This window comes from Oncorhynchus nerka, linkage group LG7, assembly GCF_034236695.1.
Source record: "Oncorhynchus nerka isolate Pitt River linkage group LG7, Oner_Uvic_2.0, whole genome shotgun sequence".
Lineage (NCBI taxonomy): Eukaryota > Metazoa > Chordata > Actinopteri > Salmoniformes > Salmonidae > Oncorhynchus > Oncorhynchus nerka.
This window is the reverse complement of record NC_088402.1, coordinates 58,393,407-58,415,046: the sequence shown is the minus strand read 5'-3', so window position 1 is coordinate 58,415,046 and position 21,640 is coordinate 58,393,407. Positions and strand designations below refer to the sequence as shown.

General features: G+C 42.6%; 1 pseudogene; it reads left to right on the top strand.

Moving 5' to 3' along the window:
* The first annotated feature begins 8,485 nt into the window (after positions 1-8,485).
* LOC135572537 (zinc-binding protein A33-like) lies at positions 8,486-12,323 on the top strand (annotated as a pseudogene).
* Positions 12,324-21,640: the final 9,317 nt, after the last annotated feature.

Below are 21,640 nucleotides of genomic sequence, written 5' to 3'. Positions count from 1 at the left end.
TATTGATTATTGAATTATCTTTGATATAGTTCAGTCTTATCAATCACTTAAACATATTTAATAATGATATCTTGTCTAGATTGATGACTATGGGGACCCTTTTAGCCAAGTTATGTCCCCCCCACCTCTAAAACCACTTCTAAACTTCACAGGATCAGTCACCATCACCACAATCTCCTTCCCCATCACTTTTTCGGCCTCTTCCTACACCAGGCACCAAACCTCCACCTAGTTCACAGACTGGTGGGGAACAAACCCCACCTCTTCCAAGGCAACGCCTGGCTTCAAAACCTCCTCAGCCTCTGCAGACCAATGGGGTCCAAACTCAAACACCACCCCTGCCTTCACCCCCCAGCAAGGTTCCAAACCATCCTCAGCGTCTGCTGACCAGCCATGGGGTCCAAACCTAAGTCCCAACTCAGCATTCGCTGCCTGGCCAGTTTCTCAACCAACCTCAGCCTTCACTGACCATCAGTGGGGTCTACACTCAAGCCCCACCTCAGCCAGTGCCGCCTACCCCGGTTCCAAACCAGCCTCCACTGACCACCAATGGGGTTAACACTCATGGCCCACCTCAGCCGGTGCTTCCAAGCAGGGTTCTGAACTCACTTCAGCCTCCACTTCAGCCTCCAATGATAACCAGTGTAGTCCAGATTGGTGACCTACCCTAGCCTTCCCTGTCTAGCTAGGTTCCAAACCCACCTGAACCTTCTGGGCCACGCCAACCAGAAGGACCTCTGGGTGCCCAGACTGGTCCTGGCTCTTAGCCTTCAACTCAGCAGCTGGCAGGGGTGGAGAATCCTGACCCCTTTCTCTCACTATATCGCTACCACAGCAAGACAATGTAGCCAACAGGAAGAAGCTCCTTGTCGCCTACGCTCATAGTGTACCCAGACCTAAGATGCCTTACTTCAAAAGTGGTCATAGACAGCCTCCTAGGTAACCATGGTCACCTTTCGGAGCAGTACAAGTTTTAAGTGCTCCTGGATCTTCTGAAACTGCCAAATGCACAGAAATTGGCCATACACCTCAGCGCTCAATGCCCTGAATGCCAAGTATGGACAGCCCTGTCTGCTCATGCAGAGTGAAATTGGCAACATCCTCAGTGCATCACACAGGCTTCCAATAATTTGCTCTCTCCATCCAATCCTTGATAGGCAAGCTGCAGACAAGCCAGTTACAGCTCTCCTTGTGGTAAGCAGCAACAGTTGAACCAGAACAAGCCCAAGTTTAAATGATATTGTCCTTACTGTGAAGGGAGAGAACACTTCCTAGGATCAGGTCCTGAGTTCAAGTAGCTCTTGGGGGAAAAGGTCAGGGATTGGATCTCATTTAAAATCCGCTGCTGGAGGTGTGGGCGAAAATACTCCCCAAAGGAATTCAGCCTAAAAAAGCCATGCAACACCTGCAAGGAGTTACACCTCACTGTGCTACATTTTATTTTGTAATTTAGAAGATGCTCTAATACAGCGTCATACCGCAAGACCACAGTAGTGTCCTTTATGGGGAGCTTTGACAAAGCAGAGACCGTCATGATGAGGAGGTCTTTGTTGGTACTCTTACAACTGAGATTCAGGAGCTAACCAACATGAAGGACTGGAGGTACGTTGACTGCCGAAACAACCCTGTAGACGACATCACTTGAGAGACAACTCTTGCAGAACTTGCCCAACCGCAGAGATGGATTTTGCCTTCTTGAGTTACACAGAGGACCAATGGCCAAACTGGCTATCAACCCCCATGCTGGAAGGATCAACCGAAGAGCTGAAGAAGCTTACCTCCTGATTCAATGTTGCAGTAGGTCCCAGCACCACACTTCCTTATGCCTCCCAATTCCAGACATGGCAGGAGCTCCTTAAAGCCACAGAAAAATCACTTCACTGGGTGGCTGGCACCAAGGCTGAAACCTTTCTCCTACAGCAGGTCCAGGCAGAGTCTTTCCCAGAAGAGCTGAATGCCCTCAAATCAGGGAAACCCACATCCAAACACAGTTGACTTCTCGCTTTCTCACCTGAGTTTGACCCGGTTCTCTGGGGTGGCAGGACGGCTCTCCCTGGTTCAGAGCGGATCTTAAGAAAGGTCAGGAGGAAATTCTGGGTGCTGAGAGATCGTGCAGCCATCCTCAAACAACAGCAAGCCTGTCACCCGTGCCGTATATGGCGATTTCCAGGATGGAGAAACGGTAGGGTGTTATCTTCAAATTTATGACCATCCACTGTGCTCATCACGACCTGCTGGAGAGCATCGACACATGCTTTTTTGATGGCCTTCTGCCGCTTGGGATGAATCACTAATTATTGGCAGACAGAGGCACAAACTTCAGAGGGGGTGCCCCCCAATAGAAACTGGTGGATCCCCATTTTACCTTTCAGTTCCACCCCCTACCTTCGGGGGTGTGTGGGAAAGGAGACCCGGTCTGTAAAGGTGGCACTGCAGGTGGCACTTGGCGACCAGACAGTGATGGAAACTGTACTCAGTACAGTGCTCATTGAGGTGGAGGGCATTCTGAATGCTAAGCCGTTGGGCTACTTGTCGATTGATGTTGCTGACCTGGACCCAGTCACTTCCAAGTTGCTTTAAATGGGGCGGTGTGACAGCTCTCTACTTCAAGCTATCTACGCTGACAGTGGTCTCGTCGGTCAACGGTGCTGGCGCCATAGCCCCATAGACCACTTTTGGGCCAACTTCATCCGGCATTACCTCCCGAGCCTACAAAGGCTTCAGAAGTGGCAGAAGGAGTTCAAAGAACTGGATGTTGGCCAGGTACTCATGCTCCTTGATTCCCCAGTTGCCTCGTGCCTCATTGCCCATCGGTCGGATCACCAAGGTCATCGCAGGGTCAGATGGACGGATCCGGACTGCTGATGTGCAGGTTGGCGGTGATCGAATTTACCCCAGACCGTTGGTCTGTCTGATTCCGTTGCCTGAGGTCTAGAATGACCCAGATTAAACCAGGCCGCTTGGAGAATCTTGAGGAGTAAGAGCAAAACCATCAGAGACTGCTTTTGGAGGTGGCTGTGGTGAAGGCTCTCATTTTTACCACACTTTTTAGTTAAATGTCCCTTTAAATTGCACTTCTTTGTTAACTGTCCTCATAAATCCAGTGGTGAAAAAAGGCCCATACTTGAGTAAAGTTAAGATACAGTGCATTCGGAAAGTATTCAGACCCCTTGACTTTTCTCACATTTTGTTACGTTAAAGCCTTATTCTAAAAATGATTAAATTGTTTTTGAAAGTGCAAAAACAGGTTTTTAGAAATGTTTGCAAATGTATAAAAAAACAACCCTGAAATATCACATTTACATAAGTATTCAGACCCTTTACTCAGTACTTTGTTGAAGCACCTTTGGCAGCAATTACAGCCTTGAGTCTTATTGGCTATGATGCTACAAGCTTGGCACACCTGTATTTGGGGAGTTTCTCCCATTCTTCTCTGCAGATCCTTTCAAGCTCTGTCAGGCTCTGCCCTCAATCTCACACAAATTATCAATGAACCTACCAGGTACCTCCCCAAAGCCTTAAACATGGGCACCCTCATAGATATCATCCTAACCAATTTGCCCTCTAAATACACCTCTGCTGTCTTCAACCAAGATCTCAGCGATCACTACCTCATTCCCTGCATCCGTAATGGGTCAGCGGTCAAACGACCTCCACTCATCACTGTCAAACGCTCCCTGAAACACTTCAGCGAGCAGGCCTTTCTAATCGACCTGGCCGGGGTATCCTGGAAGGATATTGATCTCATCCCGTCAGTAGAAGATGCCTGGCTATTTTTTTAAATACCTTCCTAACCATCTTAAATAAGCATGCCCCATTCAAGAAATTTAGAACCAGGAACAGATGGTTCTCCCCAGACCTGACTACCCTTAACCAACACAAAAACATCCTGTGGCGTTCTGCATTAGCATCGAACAGCTCCCGTGATATGCAGCTGTTCAGGGAAGCTAGAAACCATTATACACAGGCAGTTAGAAAAGCCAAGGCTAGCTTTTTCAAGTAGAAATTTGCTTCCTGCAACACTAACTCAAAAAAGTTCTGGGACACTGTAAAGTCCATGGAGAATAAGAACACCTCCTCCCAGCTGCCCACTGCACTGAAGATAGGAAACACTGTCACCACTGATAAATCCACTATAATTGAGAATTTCAATAAGCATTTTTCTACGGCTGGCCATGCTTTCCACCTGGCTACTCCTACACCGGTCAATAGCACTGCACCCCCCACAGCAACTCGCCCAAGCCTTCCCCATTTCTCCTTCTCCCAAATCCAGTCATCTGATGTTCTGAAAGAGCTGCAAAATCTGGACCCCTACAAATCAGCCGGGCTAGACAATCTGGACCCTTTCTTTCTAAAATGATTTGCCGAAATTGTTGCCACCCCTATTACTAGCCTGTTCAACCTCTCTTTCGTGTCGTCTGAGATTCCCAAAGATTGGAAAGCAGCTGCGGTCATCCCCCTCTTCAAAGGGGGGGACACTCTTGACCCAAACTGCTACAGACATATATCTATCCTACCCTGCCTTTCTAAGGTCTTCGAAAGCCAAGTCAACAAACAGATTTCCGACCATTTCGAATCTCACCATACCTTCTCTGCTATGCAATCTGGTTTCATAGCTGGTCATGGGTGCACCTCAGCCACGCTCAAGGTCCTAAACGATATCTTAACCGCCATCGATAAGAAACATTATTGTGCAGCCGTATTCATTGATCTGGCCAAGGCTTTCGACTCTGTAAATCACCACATCCTCATCGAAAGCCTTGGTTTCTCAAATGATTGCCTCGCCTGGTTCACCAACTACTTCTCTGATAGAGTTCAGTGTGTCAAATCGGAGGGTCTGCTGTTCGGACCTCTGGCAGTCTCTATGGGGGTGCCACAGGGTTCAATTCTTGGACCGACTCTCTTCTCTGAATACATCAATGATGTCGCTCTTGCTGCTGGTGAGTCTCTGATCCACCTCTACGCAGACGACACCATTCTGTATACTTCTGGCCCTTCTTTGGACACTGTGTTAACAACCCTCCAGGCAAGCTTCAATGCCATACAACTCTCCTTCCGTGGCCTCCAATTGCTCTTAAATACAAGTAAAACTAAATGCATGCTCTTCAACCGATCGCTGCCTGCACCTGCCCGCCTGTCCAACATCACTACTCTGGACGGCTCTGACTTAGAATACGTGAACAACTACAAATACCTAGGTGTCTCGTTAGACTGTAAACTCTCCTTCCAGACCCACATCAAACATCTCCAATCCAAAGTTAAATCTAGAAGTGGCTTCCTATTTCGCAACAAAGCATCCTTCACTCATGCTGCCAAACATACCCTTGTAAAACTGACCATCCTACCAATCCTCGACTTTGGCGATGTCATTTACAAAATATCCTCCAATACCCTACTCAACAAATTGGATGCAGTCTATCATAGTGCAATCCGTTTTGTTGGTGCTTAAAGCTAGTGAGGGAGATGTGAGTCTCCAGCTTCAGAGATTTTTGCAATTCGTTCCAGTCATGGGCAGCAGAGAACTGGAAGGAAAGACGACCAAAGGAGGAATTGGCTTTGGGGGTGACCAGTGAGATATACCTGCTGGAGCGCGTGTTACGAGTGGGTGCTGCTATGGTGACCAGTGAGCTGAGATAAGGCGGGTCTTTACCTAGCAGAGACTTGTAGATAACCTGTAGCCAGTGGGTTTGGCGACGAGTATGAAGCGAGGGCCAATCAACGAGAGAGTACAGGTCGCAGTGGTGGGTAGTGTATGGGGCTTTGGTGACAAAACAGATGGCACTGTGATAGACAGCATCCAGTTTGTTGAGTAGAGTGATGGAGGCTATTTTATAGATGACATCACCGAAGTCGAGGATCGGTAGGATGGTCAGTTTTACGAGGGTATATTTGGCAGCATGAGTGAAGGATGCTTTGTTGCGATGTAGGAAGCCGATTCTAGATTTAATTTTGGATTGGAGATGCTTAATGTGAGTCTGGAAGGAGAGTTTACAGTCTAACCATGATGCTGGATGGGCGAGCAGGTGCGGGCAGCGATCGATTGAAAAGCATGCATTTAGTTTTACTTGTATCCAATTGGATACCACGAAATTGGGGAGAATAATTATTTATTTCATTAAAAAAAGATGGTTGTCCCTTTGGAAGGTTCTCCCATCTCCGACAGAGTAACTCTGGAGCTCTGTCAGTGACCATCGGTTTCTTGGCCACCTCCCTGACCAAGGCTCTTCTCCCCCGATTGCTCAATTTGGCCGGGCGGCCAGCTCTAGGTAGAGTCTTGGTGGTTCCAAACTTCTTCCATTTAGGAATGATGGAGGCCACTGTGTTCTTGGGGACCTTCAATGCTGCAGGCATTTTTTGGTACCCTTCCTCAGATCTGTGCCTCGACACAATCGTGTCTAGGAGCTCCACGGACAATTCCTTCAACCTCATGGCTTGGTTTTTGCTCTGACATGTACTGTCAACTGTGAGACCTTATATAGACAGGTGTGTGCCTTTCCAAATCATGTCCAATCAATTGAATTTATCACAGGTGGACTCCAATCTGTAACAAAGACGGAGGGAGTCAGGAAGCCGTTGCAGTTGGTGAGTTTAATACGAACAAACAGAGTGAATACACAAACAACAGTAGTGTCTGAACTTGAACACAGAAACAATACTGCCTGATGGGTGATAACAAAGGAGTGCTAGATAAAGGGGAGTAATAGGTGTGCATAATGATATTTGCCAGGTGTGCATGATGATGGTTGCCAAGTGTGCTTAATGATGGGTTGTCAGGACCGGTGGTTAGTAGACCGGCAACGTCGAGCGACAGAGGTAGGAAGAAGGAGTAGATGTGACACAATGTAGAAACACAATGTAGAAACATCTCAAGGAAGATCAATGGAAACAGGATGCACCTGAGCTCAATTTTGAGTCTCATAGCAAAGGGTCTGAATACTTATGTAAGTAATTTTAAATTATTTCAACTTTTACTTTTACTTTTGATACTTAAGTATATTTTTGCAATTAAATGTACTTTTAATACTTATGTATATTTAAAACCAAATACTTTTAGACTTTACCTTTTTAGTTTATTTTATTGAACCTTTATTTAACTCTGAAAGTCTGTTCAGAATAAATTCTTATTTACAATGAGGGCCTATCCCGGCCCCACCCTGACGGATAACGCTGGGCCAATGGTGTGCCGCCCTATGGGACTCCCAATCACAGCCAGTTGTGATACAGCCTGGAATCTATCCAGCATCTGTAGTGACGCCTCTAGCACTGAGATGCAGTGCCTTAGACCGCTGTGCCACTCGGGAGCCCCTACTTACTTTTTTTTTTACAGGGTGACTTTTACTTGAGTAATTTTCTATTAAGGTGCAGTGCATTCGGTAGTATTCAGACCACTTGACTTTTCCCACGTTTTGTTATGTTACAGCCTCGTTCTAAAATGGATGAAATCATTTTTTCCACTCATCAATCTACACACAATACCCCATAATGACAAAGTGAATACATTTTTAGAACATTTTTCAAATGTATAAATAAAAAATAAAAAATAATACCTTACTTCTATTAGGCAATCCAAACAACACACTTTTTCATTTACGGATATTCAAGGGCACACTCCAACACTCAGATGTAATTTACATATGAAGCATTTGTGTTTAGTGAGTCCTCCACATCAGAGGCAGCAGGAATGACCAGGGATGTTCTCTTGATAAATGTGTGAATTTAACCATTTTCCTGTCCTGTTAAACATTGAAAATGTAACGAGTACTTTTAGGTGTCAGGTAAAATGTATGGAGTAAAAAGTACATTATTTTCTTTAGGAATGTAGTGGAATAAAAGTAAAAGTTGTCAAAAAATATAAATACTAAAGTAAAGTACAGATACCCCAAAAAACGACTTAAGTAGTACTTTAAAGTAGTTTTACTTAAATATTTTACACCAACTGCATTAATTTGATTGGTTATTATGGTAAGAGTTAATGTTTGGGATAGGGTTAAAACATTAAAAAAACTTGACAGTTAAGGTTAGGAATGAATTCTGACTGATTAAGATAAGGGTTAAGGTTAGGAATGAATTCTGACTGATTAAGATAAGGGTTAAGGTTAGGCATTCATTCCGACTGATTAAGATACGGGTTAAGGTTTGGGTTAAAACAGAAAAAAATAAAAAGGAGTGGGCTAATAGGCACTCACGTTGCCCCTCGCGGACATAATTGAAGGCATCTCCTGAAGCCCTGGGGACCTGGACAATCATCTAATACTGCAGTGGATCTGGTGTGCCCTGGCTGGTCATACTAAGACTTCACCAACAGAAAATAGAGATTCCAAGAAGCATTTGAAGGCAGCACATAACAGCCACTGATGACTATATTACACACATTGTGGTGTTAGTTTTTTTAATGGTGTACCATATACCATTTATTAGTGGCACAATTGTGTTCTGTAATTGTAAATTGGACCTTTGTAAGTTATTTGCCCAGTATTGCGAGATGGCTGTCTTTTTACATTGATAGTAATACTTCGAAGACAAACACACACACACCTTGCATGTGACCTAGCAGCGCTCCACCCACATCTTACTCGTTAAACAGGAAGAAGTAGAATAATAGAGCAGCACAGTAGCATGCAGCTATTCAGCGATACTCTCAGCCTTCTTACAGGAGCCTTCTTACAGATTCAGCAGGGTCAAAGGTGCTCTGCAGTCGGCACAGTGGGTTGTGTACCGGAGAATGCATGACTTTCAACCTTCGTCTCTCCCGAGCCCGTACGGGAGTTGTAGCGATGAGACAAGATAGTAGCTCCTGACAATTGGATACCACGAAGTTGGGGAGAAAAAGGGCTAAAAGAAAATAAAAGAAAAAAAGAAAGCATGACTGTATCCCCACAGATGAAGTTGCACTGGATTATAAGGAGGCAGTTAAGACTGCACTGAAACCCTTGAAGGAGATGCTGGAGGACTATAAGGAAATTAAACTGATCTGTGATCAAACAGCAGAGCACATTAAGAGCCAGGCAGAGCACACAGAGAGGCAAATTAAGAAGGAGTTTAAGAAGCTTCACCAGTTTCTACAAGATGAAGAGGGGGCCAGGATTGCTGCACGGATGAAGGAAGAGAAGCAGAAGAGTCAAATGATGAAGACGAAGATTGAAGAGATGACCAGAGAGATCTCTTCACTTTTAGACACATAGACATCTCATTCCTGCAGAACTACAATGCCACAGTGAAAAGAGCCCGGTACACACTGCCAAATCCACAGAGGGTTTCAGGATCACTGATCCATGTGGCAAAGCACCTGGGCAACCTGCAGTTCAGAGTCTGGGAGAAGATGCAGGGGATAGTTAAATACACTCATTTGATTCTGGACCCCAACACTGCCCATCCACATCTCATCCTGTCTGAGGATCTGACGAGTATGATATAGCGTAATGAGCCACAGCAGCTTCCTGACAACCTAGAGAGATTTGATGAATGCTTTGTGGTCCTGGGCTCTGAGGGTGTTAGCTCAGGGACAAATAGCTGGGACATTGATGTTGGAGGAAATAAAGCCTGGGTCCTGGGTGTGGCCCCAGACTCTGTCCAGAGGGAGGGTGAGTTTGGCTTCAGACATAGAACCTTGGGTGTGTGGTGTATTGATGAGAAATAGTATACACATTCCTTATCAGAGGCACTTACTCCATTCACTCCATTCAAAGTGAGTAAGCCCCAGAAAATCAGAATGCAGCTGGACTGGAAAAAAGGACAGTTCTCATTTGTTGATCCAGTCAACAACACGCAACTTCATAAATTCATGCATACTTTCAAAGAGGGAGTCTTTCCATACATCTCTAGCAAACACCCTCTTAGGATTTCTTTGTCAGGGGATCCCGCCTCTGTCCAAATCAGGTACAAACATGCTGTAAACTAGTCAGTAACACTCACTCATTTCCCTCAGTGCAAGATTCTCACAGAGGGAGAGCACAGACTGTGATGGCGTGAACAGGACCTTCCTCCATCAACAATACTCCTGCTGTGACTCTCACCTGCCGAACCACATGCTGTTTAGAACTATGTCCATTTGTATAACAGCATGTAAATACATGTTATGTTGCATTGCTTATTACTGTTATCAGTGGGGATTTCCATTTCCTGTGTGTTATAGGGCAGGATTCTTAAAGTGTTCTGTTCTGAGGCCCCCGTTCCAAGGGGTGCTCAATATTCATTATTGATGCTGACAATATGAAATTTAACAATGTTTTAGGCCTAATTCCTGTAAAACACTGTTCAACAGTTTGTTCGTGTGAGATGTTTTTCATTTTCTATTGTTTTTTTGTTGTTGTTATTTTCATTCTTTGTTTTATATTTGCTTTTTCAGGGACCCCTGGGATGCATCGAACAGACACATGACATTGTCACTGTGACACACTGTGACACATTGCTGGAGCCTTCTTTAATGTATTCTTAGTACGGTAATACCTATACTATACTGGCATTAATATTTCCTACATTGTTTTTTCTTTGAGTATTTCAGAATGATTCTTGATTCTGTCCATTCAATTAGTTTAATCCTGATGTGTGTGTTCCAATAACCAGTCCCACAGTAATGTCCAATCATTTTCTTGGGCAATGTCGGCCCTTTGTGGTTACAGTAGACTACTGCAACTGAGATTGATCATACATTTTTTTTTGATAAGCTTTATTGATGACCATTGGTGATGGTCTGTGGTTTATTTCAAAGAGAGCTCCGTAAGCCACCCCCCAGTGGGCAGAGCTAGGAATGTTGCACTAGGACACATTTTAGTGAGGTGAAAAGCCTCTCATTTTACAATGGGTCCGCGTGGTTCTGTGTAGCCTAGTTATGCTAATCTATTTGAGACCAGTGTATTACAATTAATTTCGTCTTTGACTTAATAAGTCAAACATATTTGAATAGATAACAGGGAAACAACAATGAGTCCCAGACAGTTCGCAATAGAACATACCAGATGAGGGCAACGTTTACTACCTAAATTATCGGGATCATCTGGTTATCACCAGTGTTTGGAATGCAGTGAGTTCATTGGCAAAACAGACCATGATCATTACGCAGGTGCACCTTGTGCTGGGGAAGGTGCAGTTTTGTAACAGAACACAAAGCCACAGATGTCTCAAGTTTTGAGGGAGCGTGCAATTGGCACACTGACTGCACAAATGTCCACAGTCATGTGAAATCCATAGATTAGGGCCTAGCGAATGTATTTCTATTTACAGATTTCCTCATATAAACTGTAACTCGGTAAAATCGTTGAAATTGTTGCATGTTGCGTTTACATTTCTTATCAGTATAATTAAATTGTGTTTTGTTTGAAAAGATGGGCCTGGCTGAGAATAGAACATTCCGTTTTCTGCCTGAGTGTGGCGCTGTTTACTGCAATTGTCTAGATTATCTTGTGACCAGAACAAAACTACTTATTTTATTAAATTAGAGATTGAAATAAATTGTGTTCCTTTAAAAAGAAGGCCTGGCTGACATGGACTGTTTCCTCACCTTATTCTCCTTGTGGTTATCCATGACAGTTGGTTATTTACCAGGGAACAAGAAGTGAAAACGAAACAAGGATTGAAGCGATAGACTCCTTATTTTACTCAGCAACAGATTGAAATAAATGGTGTGTCTTTGAAAAGAAAACACATTAAGGGGAAAGGATCCACAGACACAGAGGCTGAATATCTTTCTGCGCATATATTTATTTACAATGCTGGCTGCCATGGTTAAAGCAAACGCAATACATTGAACGCTTACTGAACTGACTCCGAAAAGTAACATAAGTAGGCCTACAGTATCACAGTGAGGTCAAACAGGTGTGTGTGATAGTCCGATTATCCAGTGCATGTGGTGTACAATGGTTTTAGCCATGCCCCTTCTGGAGGGCCTGAGGCTCTTGGACCACAACTGAGAACAACCTGGCCTGACACCTAGACGTGCCTGGCCCAATCCTACCTGGCCCGCCTCTACCTGCTACCTACCTGTTGCTGCCTCCACTGGTTATTTCTCCCTCTCAAATCTTTTGCTTCCCACACACCCGGAAACTTGGATTCCCTTACTTTTCGTCCAACGTCTTTATGAAAACCAGTCTGACCGTGGGATCTTGAAGTGTTAGTACTTTGTTTATATTCATTACGGATACTGTCTGAATCTGCTGGCCATTAATACTGGTATTGCTCTTTCCTTATTGAAATGGTGAATAAAGGAAGACTATGCTTTGATTTTCAATTAGGACACAATGAAGACATTGTTAGATTGAATGTATGCCTTTATACGGTCTGTGTCTCTGTATCCCAGCAAGTCAAATAAAGATTTGTGCCAACTGGAAGTGTGACTTTTTCCCCCATTGATTTCCTAGGGTATTTAGTCAGTCATTCCATACCAAGGCTAGATGAGGCTGAATGGCAACTGATTCATCTCATTGGTACATGACTGTTCAGTCTGTTGAATATTTAATCAATGGAAAGCTGGATGTCTTGGCTGAATACTGTTTATTTATTTATTTGACTAATGATTTAAAAGACGTTATTATGAGCACAATGATACACAGTTGTACTCAACAATGCTTTACACACCACGGCTACTGATATAACTGGTGAGGTACAGTAGACTACACAGCCCATGATGTGAATATCAAAGAGTTCCATTGTGTACAAAGAATGATATACAGGCATGTCGGTGACAGAGACACAGAGAACGTGGGTGAGAGACACAGAGAGCATCTTCCACTCAACTTCAAACAGCAGGTAGGTACTGTGTTTTCTCATGAGGACAATATAACATTTGAATGGGCTGTTCAATGAGAAAAACATGTTTATTCGATTTTTCAGTTTCACCACCTGATGGATTGTATTTGTCACGTCCCAGCTTGTGTACTGTGTAGCATACATTGTGAACTTGCTGTTTGGATATTTCACCCACCGTAAAGGTTTATTGTAGATAATAACCAAGCCAACAAAAAAAAACGCTAGTACACAATTTATGCAGACAAAAGAATCCCCAACATTATACAAGTATGGATCGACAATGTCACGGTGCAAATATGCATAGGCCTGTGCTAAAAAATACCCTCAATGTAATTAGAACCATATTCATTTATTTAAAACTTTTCTTCAACAATGTGTTTTATTGATGACTCCTCTATTTGGTTAGACATTGAGACTTCTCTTCCAAAATACCCCTTACAGGATCTTTTATTTTTCAGAAGTTTCAAGTCTGTAGAAGATCACTGCAATAATCCTATTACACTTAACACACTCAAAGTATGGAGGTCAGTTCAACGCTTCCTGGGAAGGTCCAAACTAACCTCTGCTCTTACCCCAATTCTTAACAACCCAGATTTTGGTCCAGGATTGCTGGATGCTGGCTTTCACTTTTGGCTCAATAAGGGCATACGCAGACTAAATTACTTATTTGCTGATAAGATTTTATTGTCATTTGAGCAGCTGTCAACACACAGAGGGTGAAACAAGTGTGGGAGAAAGAATTGTCTGTTACTATTGACGAAGAGATGTGGGAGGACATTTGGAGATATGCAAAAACAATATCTATATGTAACCGTACTAGAGCAATCCAATTAATAATAATACACAGATTGCATATATCCCCAAATCGCAGACATGCTTTTAGCCCCACTTCATCTTACCCTCAGTGTCTTAAATGCAAAACTGATACAGGCACCCTAACACATTGTTTATGGTCATGTACCAAAATACAAAGATACTGGTCTGGTGTTCTGCAAGAAATTAAAAAGATCCTAGGGGTTGATCTAGAATTGGACCCAGTTTCTTTACTGTTAGGTCTCCCTAGTAGGCATGTTACTTCTGTGGGTAAAAGGAGGCTTTACAACATCCTTACCTTCGCAGCGAGGAAAAACATCATTTTACAGTGGATTAGTGATAAGGTTCCTTCTATTAAAGACTGGCCTAAGATACTATTTGAATGGGTGCCTCTGGAATATCTGACATGTACATTGCATTCTAAAACAGACCAGTTCTACAAAGTATGGGAACCTTATCTAAATTAACTAGAACCTGAGGTATCAGCTATTATGCTGCAAGGATTCTCTTAGAATGGTGGTGATCTATGTATTTCAGAATTACACTGTACGTTCCATGTGTGTGTAACAGTATAACTTTAGACCGTCCCCTCGCCCATACCCGGGCGCGAACCAGGACCCTCTGCACATATTAACAACAGTCACCCACGAAGCATCGTTACACATCGCTCCACAAAAGTCGCGGCCCTTGCAGAGCAAGGAGAACCACTACTTCAAGGTCTCAGAGCAAGTGACGTCACCGATTGAAACGCTATTTAGTGCGCACCACCGCTAACTAGCTAGCCGTTTCACATCCGTTACATGTGAAACCTAACTTCTTGTTTTAAACTGAGCTTTTTAGTTTAATTTCTGTTTGTAAATTTATTTAAAATGTATGTATTGAGAGACACAATGATGGGGATGGGGTGAGAGATGCGCTGAACGGGAAGAGGAAAATGGTGTACGTATTTATGTGTGTGTATGTGTATGTATTTTTGTATGTATTTATGTATATGTGTATGTATGTGTATATGTGTATACATATATACGCAGGTATGTGTGAGTACTGTTTTGCTTTGTCTCTGTTGTTGTATCTCTTAATATGGGTGAAAATTGTGAAATTCCAATAAAAATACTGTTACAAAACAATGTGTTTTATAAGGAGGCACTTATGTAACTGGAGTTCAGTAAATGTAGCAATGTGTACATCCTTGTAAGTCACCTCCTTATAATGTACAGTGTTGAAGAAAAGTTGTCCACTGTAATTCTTTTGCACAGATCTGTGCTATTTTGCAACATAGAAAAGGTTGCCTTTGTATGTGATGCAAATTCAAATTCTAAATCTGAGTCACCTCAATTTGCATCATATAAAGGAAAGGCATGACTTTTGATCAGGTCAGACTGATGGCGTATCTCGTCAACGTACAGCATACAGTAGATACCTGAACATCATACAGCATGTGCTGTAGATTCATGCACCGTCTGTTCTTATTGTCTCTTTACAGACAAAAGACAGAGGGTTGAATGAAACGTCCACTGCTAACCATGCAGTGGAGTCTATCCCTCTTCCCTTTACTGGGTAAGTGACTGATTAATAAGTATCCAGACGTGTACTGTATGCATACATACCTATTATTGGCCAATGTTGCTTCCCTTATTCTTTTTTTCATATTTCCCTACCTTCTCCCCTCCAGCACTACTTCTGTTGAAATAATTGGTCATGTCACCACTGTTTGACTGTAGTGCCATAGCAAGACGTTCTGTTACAGACGTAACATTACAACATTACATACGTGTGATTGTAATACTTGAAAATGATTACTCATCCACGGGAGTTGTGTTATTACCGCAGATGGGCTGTGTCCTTACGGGTAACTCCAGTCTTTGTTAGAATTGTTAGAATGTTTTTTCAAATGTACATCACTATTTTGAGGATTATTCTATACCTTAAATATAGGTTGTCGTCGGAAGTACTGATATTTGAAAATTGACCTTAACATGTATAATTCAATGATTGTAAACTGCTTAGTAAAGCCTTTTGGATTCATTGATGTCCCAGTGCAAATAGGGATTCCTCCAGATGATCTATTTGCAAAAAAAGAGTTGCTTATACTTATAAAATACTTCTCATATGTACTCACTATTTCATGCCATGTCAGAATAAAATTGCGTTCAAAGGGTAAACGTTTTATTTTTGCAAAGCATTTGCTCATATAAAGTAATGTAAAGTGAAGCAAATTAAGGATTGTATGTAGATGAGATTTCCTGCATTTGAAGTTCAAATGTTTAATAATTGTTCCCTTGTCCAAAAAGAATAACTGCAAACCCTTGTCCTCGGTTTCAAACACATCCACCCCTTTCCCCTCCACTCAACCACCTACCTCCCCCATTATCTTCTCTCTCCTCCACTCTTTCTCCTTCTCCAGAGGTGGACGTACATGACACACCTTCAAGTAACATGCATGAACAAGCTATTAGGTCATCTACTTGCAAAGGAGTTGCTTATCAAATACTTAATCAAGTACTCTTCACTATTTCATGTCATGTCAGAATATGACACTTCACAAGGGCAGAAATGTGACTTTTGCTTCCACACCTACAGCATTTGATTTATTTCTCTCTTACAGGACACTGTTCATCCACATCATGCCGTCCTGATAATGAGTATCACTTTGTTAACGACCCTCAGACCTGGACCGACCCACAGAGCTACTGCAGAAAGAAGTACACTGACCTGGCAACCATAGACAACATGGATAATATGAATAGACAGATTAACGCTGTAGACAGTAGACATAATGAATTAGCCTGGATAGGGCTAGAGAAGGGAGAATGTAAGACATGGCATTGGTCACTAGCAGATAGTGAGTTTATTGAGAAGGAGACTCACTGGAAACCAGGAGAACCAAATGATCTGGGAAGTAATGCGTGTTGATGGAAAACACTGGTAAATGGACTGATGACACAAGTAGTCCAATACATTTATTTACATGCTATAATAGTAAGCCCCTGAGCAGACAATAATACAATAATACATGATCAAACATTTTTAAGTCTGGAAATATGAAACTGTAAAAGTAAAACTTGACAATTATGCTTAAATTTAAGTTACAGGACTGAAACATTTCAATGAGCCATTCCATTTGATTAGGGAGAATAAGACATGGAAAGATGCTCAGTGTCACACTGATCTGTTTCACCTATCTTGTGCTTGTCTCCACCCCCCTCCAGATTCGCCCATCTTCCCCATTATCTCCAGTGCATTTATACCTGTGTTCTCTGTTTGTCTGTTGCCAGTTCGCCTTGTCTCGTCAAGCCTACCAGCATGTCTTCGACCTGCCTATTGCATCTGATTAAATATCAGAAACTCGAACCATCTGTCTCCTGTGTCTCCGCCTGTGTCGTTATACTCAGAGCTACTGTAGGGAGAAACACATAGACCTTGCCAGTGTGAGGAACCAGAATGAGAGCCTGAAGATACAGAATCTAGTGCCAGAAGACAGGGGTGTGTGGATTGGCCTGTTCAGAGACTCCTGGAAGTGGTGCGGTAAGTTTTCATTCAGATACTGGAATGAGGGACGGGTGGCGGCCAGGGCCAAGAGGGCCTCCACTTCTCATGTGTGGCTGGGCCTGCCCCACACCTGCACAGTGGCCCTCTGCTTCTGGGTCAGTAGAGAGGGCACCTGCTACCACAACTGGGATCCGGGGACATGGGTTCCGCAGGGAGATCTGTGGGAGAACCGGTGTGGACCAGTCTGGAAGAGATCACCAGTGGTGGTGATTAACTCATTAACTTCATTTAACTACAACAACAACAAGGTCCTAGTAAAGGGGGAAACTCACCTCATCCACTACCGTAGCGCTCTCCTTCCAACCCCTCTCTGTCTTTTATCTTCCTATGTGAGTGTTTGGAAATAAGTACCTTTGTTGTGTTGTTTAAAAACTAACCACTCCTGCAATTTTCTTATTAATTTTCAGAGTACGACAAACTGGACTAGTTTTAGCACGGAATCTCGGGCTCCAAATCCATAAATATTTTATTCATAGACCTTTGTAGCACTATGTTCCAGTGGTATAATTACATATTTTGTTTTATACTGTAAATGATGTTGTAAGCTAGAATCCTATTTTTCGGACTTATAAATTAATGATATACAGCCATTCATTCTTGAATAATATAACTTGTAAATGCCTTGGGTCAACTATCATACCCCATCAGAATTCAACATACAAGCTTGTTTCACACCAATGTTTGTAAACAACATAAACGTAGACAAACACTGTATAGCCTTAAAACATGCTTAAAACTATATATTTGATATAATGGATGGTCAGTCCTTACATCCAAAGCTCTGTCAATGAATTTGTATTTCTCCAGCCCCATTCCTTAGCTTTTTAGAGAAACGGGCAGGGAGTAGGCTTTGTTATTGTTTCAATTCAATATTCCAGCTTTAAGGTTAAACATATTTCGCCGTTTCGTAGAATTAGGCTATTACGTTTTGGTTCACATATCACAGTGTTGTGCGGGACTTTATAATAACTGTGATTTATTATATAGATCATGTTTAAGAAAAATACGTTATATGCTTGTCAAGTTGCTAAGTAAACAAACAAAAAAACGACTCTATTTTTTTTTCTATTACAACTGTACCTATATGACTGTTTAATGTGTTCAATGAAGTCCTTTATTATGTTTGTTATCAGACATTAATAAACTAAGCTTATTAGTATCCACTTTGTTTTCCCGTAAAAACACTGACAATATCAACAGGGCTGTGGGGGGGAAACGACGACAAAAGAGATTTGAATTTTATTTAGAATTTTACAATTAGGGATAATAACTTCAGAAGTAGCTGCTATCATAAATGTATTCACATTTGAAACCTGCACCCGAGTGTACAGATGATATAAGCCAGGCAATACGCAATGAGCACGTAGTCAGAACCATGGAGAAATAACTAAGCTTAGCTACACCTTTTTCTTTAGAATAGTAAGACGGTAACAAAATCACATCAATCATGTAAGATCAGGTAGACATCCACATCAATTCGATATTGATTTTTGTAGTCAAGTGCAAGGAACGGAATGCTATTTGCCTATTAAGCTACAGTTCACCTAATCATCTGATATAGAATAGCCTACTTTTGATTTCAGATGTCTAAACACAAACAATGGACTATTTCTGTGATGGTAGGCTATGGGTTTATGGACGGGGGCAAAACACACATCAAGACAAGAGAGTCAACACTACATCAATTATTTTATTAGACTGTTTAAAAATTACAGACAAAATGCATCATTGGCTGTTCTAGGGTTTAATGAAATAATATAATATATCATATTATATACACATTTTGCCATGTTTAATGGTGTTAAAGAATGCTTTTCTTTGTTTTTTTATACATAATTGTTTAAATTCTTATCATTCTTTTTTTAATCTGCAAGAACAGGGAATTAGGTGCATGGGCCATGGGGCGGTTGCACCTATGGCCCCGGTGCTAGCTTCGTTTCGGAGTATACCACAAATGACATACACACAGCAACTTCACAGCAATATAGCACAACATCATTGCATCATATCATATCTACAAGACATTACCAGCGTAACAACGAGGGCCTATTAACAGGTCTATCAAAAACAGCATACACATTTTAATGTCCAGCACACAGGAAACTATTCGATCTGACATACGGACACTGAAGCATCATGTTGTTAAACTACAAACCTGGGCTGGAGGGGCTCAGTAAATGTGGTGTGGAAAGTGTCCAGGCAGGTCAGTGTGTCAGGCGAGATGCAGTAGTAGAGTTCTAGTGGTAGCACTTTATAATTGTGACACCAATGTAGTGAACAAAGACAGTGCTGTGCACCTCGATCACTGGTCTCTCAGCGTGTAGGAAAACTGTTTAACCACTGCTCCAATAGGGTTAACCCACTTGACTTCGGGGAGATCCCAACAAGCCTACCTTGTCTAGAGGTGTTACATGATCCCCTCCATATAGTAGAGTGTCCCCGCGCTTCACTATACGGGTAACAACCCTTACCTAAATCTGCTTGTTACAACCTCCAAGTGGATTAACATAAACATAAACCCTTCCCACATGAGTAGCCTACATTCATTTTTGTAGGACCAACCCAGGCATTAAAAGGGAATATATGCCAATATCCTACTTGTAAAAGATCACAAACTCTTTAGAAATCACATGGCAAAACCGACACAGTAAGCTTTTTTTAATGCATGTTGTTCTTTAGTAAAATGAGAGCACCTACTTTGAAAAAACATATTGCAGTATATGAACCTCTTCTTTTGGACTACATGTGTCACGCCCTGGTCTAAGTATTTTGTGTTTTCTTTATTATTTTGGTCAGGCCAGGGTGTGACATGGGTTATTTATGTGGTGTGTTTTATCTTGGGGTTTTTGTAGGTCATGGGATTGTGGTTAGTGGGGTTGTCGAGAATAGTCTATGGCTGCCTGGAGTGGTTCTCAATCAGAGGCAGGTGTTTATCGTGGTCTCTGATTGGGAACCATATTTAGGCAGCCATATTCTTTGAGTGTTTCGTGGGTGATTGTTCCTGTCTCTGTGTTTGTTTGCACCAGATAGGGCTGTTTTGTTTTTTTACGGTACATCTTTGTATTGTTTGTCTTTATTAAAGATGTATGAAGATAACCACGCTGCATTTTGGTCCGATCCCTGCTACACCTCCTCTTCAGAGGAAGAGGAGAATCTTAACAACATGACCCCGATCACCCCATTCCATAGGCCAAGTCTAGCCTGTGAAAGATGTATTCTAACCTCCCACTTCCTGGTTAAATAAACACAAAAGAAAAGAACAAATACATGTACATACATACAGTTGCGATTTTAGCATGTACATCTTGGTGGGGCAAACTCCCCAAAAAATGTTGAAATGCATGCCAGCAAAGCCACTACACAATACATTAATTGCACTATAACAGTGAAAAAAACAGTGCCCACAAACTGTTAGGACCTACAAAAAGCTGTACCAACAGCAGAGTCCCAATAGTAATCCCAACACCTTACCACTGCTACACTTGACTATCAGCGGAGCCTTGTCTGGCAGCGGAACAGTTCATTCAGCCTCATTTACTGCCTTGTAAAAATACATAGCTGACTTGCTTAACTATTTGTTCAACACTTTTGAAATGTACAGTGACAGGAAGGTGGCAAATTAGTGGGCAAATTTTGTCATCAAACTTTTTCGTCAAAGTCTGTCATTTTCTAGATTTATGGTGCTTTCAAGACAACTGGGAACTCTGAAAAAAATAAGGTTGAATCATGACGTCGGAGCTCTAGAAAGAGGCCCGAGTTCCCAACTTGCAATTCAGAGCTGGATGACCGTTCAAAACGTATTTTCCCATTCGGAGGTAGTTTTTTTCAGCGTTCCCAGTTGACTTGAACTCACGGAAGTCTGAGATTTCCCCGTTCAAGTTTCTAGTTGTTTTGAATGTGATAGAAGTCATGCTGGATTGACAGCACCCTGGACCTGACCAAAGGATATTGGCAGGTACCCTTGTTAGCCTCCTCTCGGGAGAAGACGGCATTCTCAACAGTTTATACCAATACCGGGTCCTCCCGTTCGGTCTCCATGGAGCTGCGCCCAAGTTCCAGCGCCTGATGGACCGAGTCCTCTGACCCCACCAACAGTAAGCAACAGTCTATTTGGATGACATCATCATCCACAGCCAAGGTTGGGAAGAGCACCTGATGCCCCTCAAGGCAGTGCTGGGCGTGCTCAGGCAAGCCTGGTTCACAGGGAATGCCAGGGGGGACTCCTCAAGGCCTTGTGACAGATTGAGTCTACATCACGCGGTGGTGGCTCCCTCTGCTGGACGTGACAGCCATAACTAATTGGGGCTGATTTAATCAAGGGGCTGATTGCTCACTGGCCGTATGGGCCCATAAAGCTGACAGGAGGGCAGCACATGGGAGGGTTGAAGGTAATGAGAGGTTGCTACCAGATAGACGTCCTCACGGTCTTCTAGAACTGAGGGGCTCGGTGGTCCACCCCAGAGGAGACATCATTCCCAGAAGAGGTCTCCTGGAGGAAACCTGTTTCTTTTCCTTGGTTTTAAATAAACACCCTTGA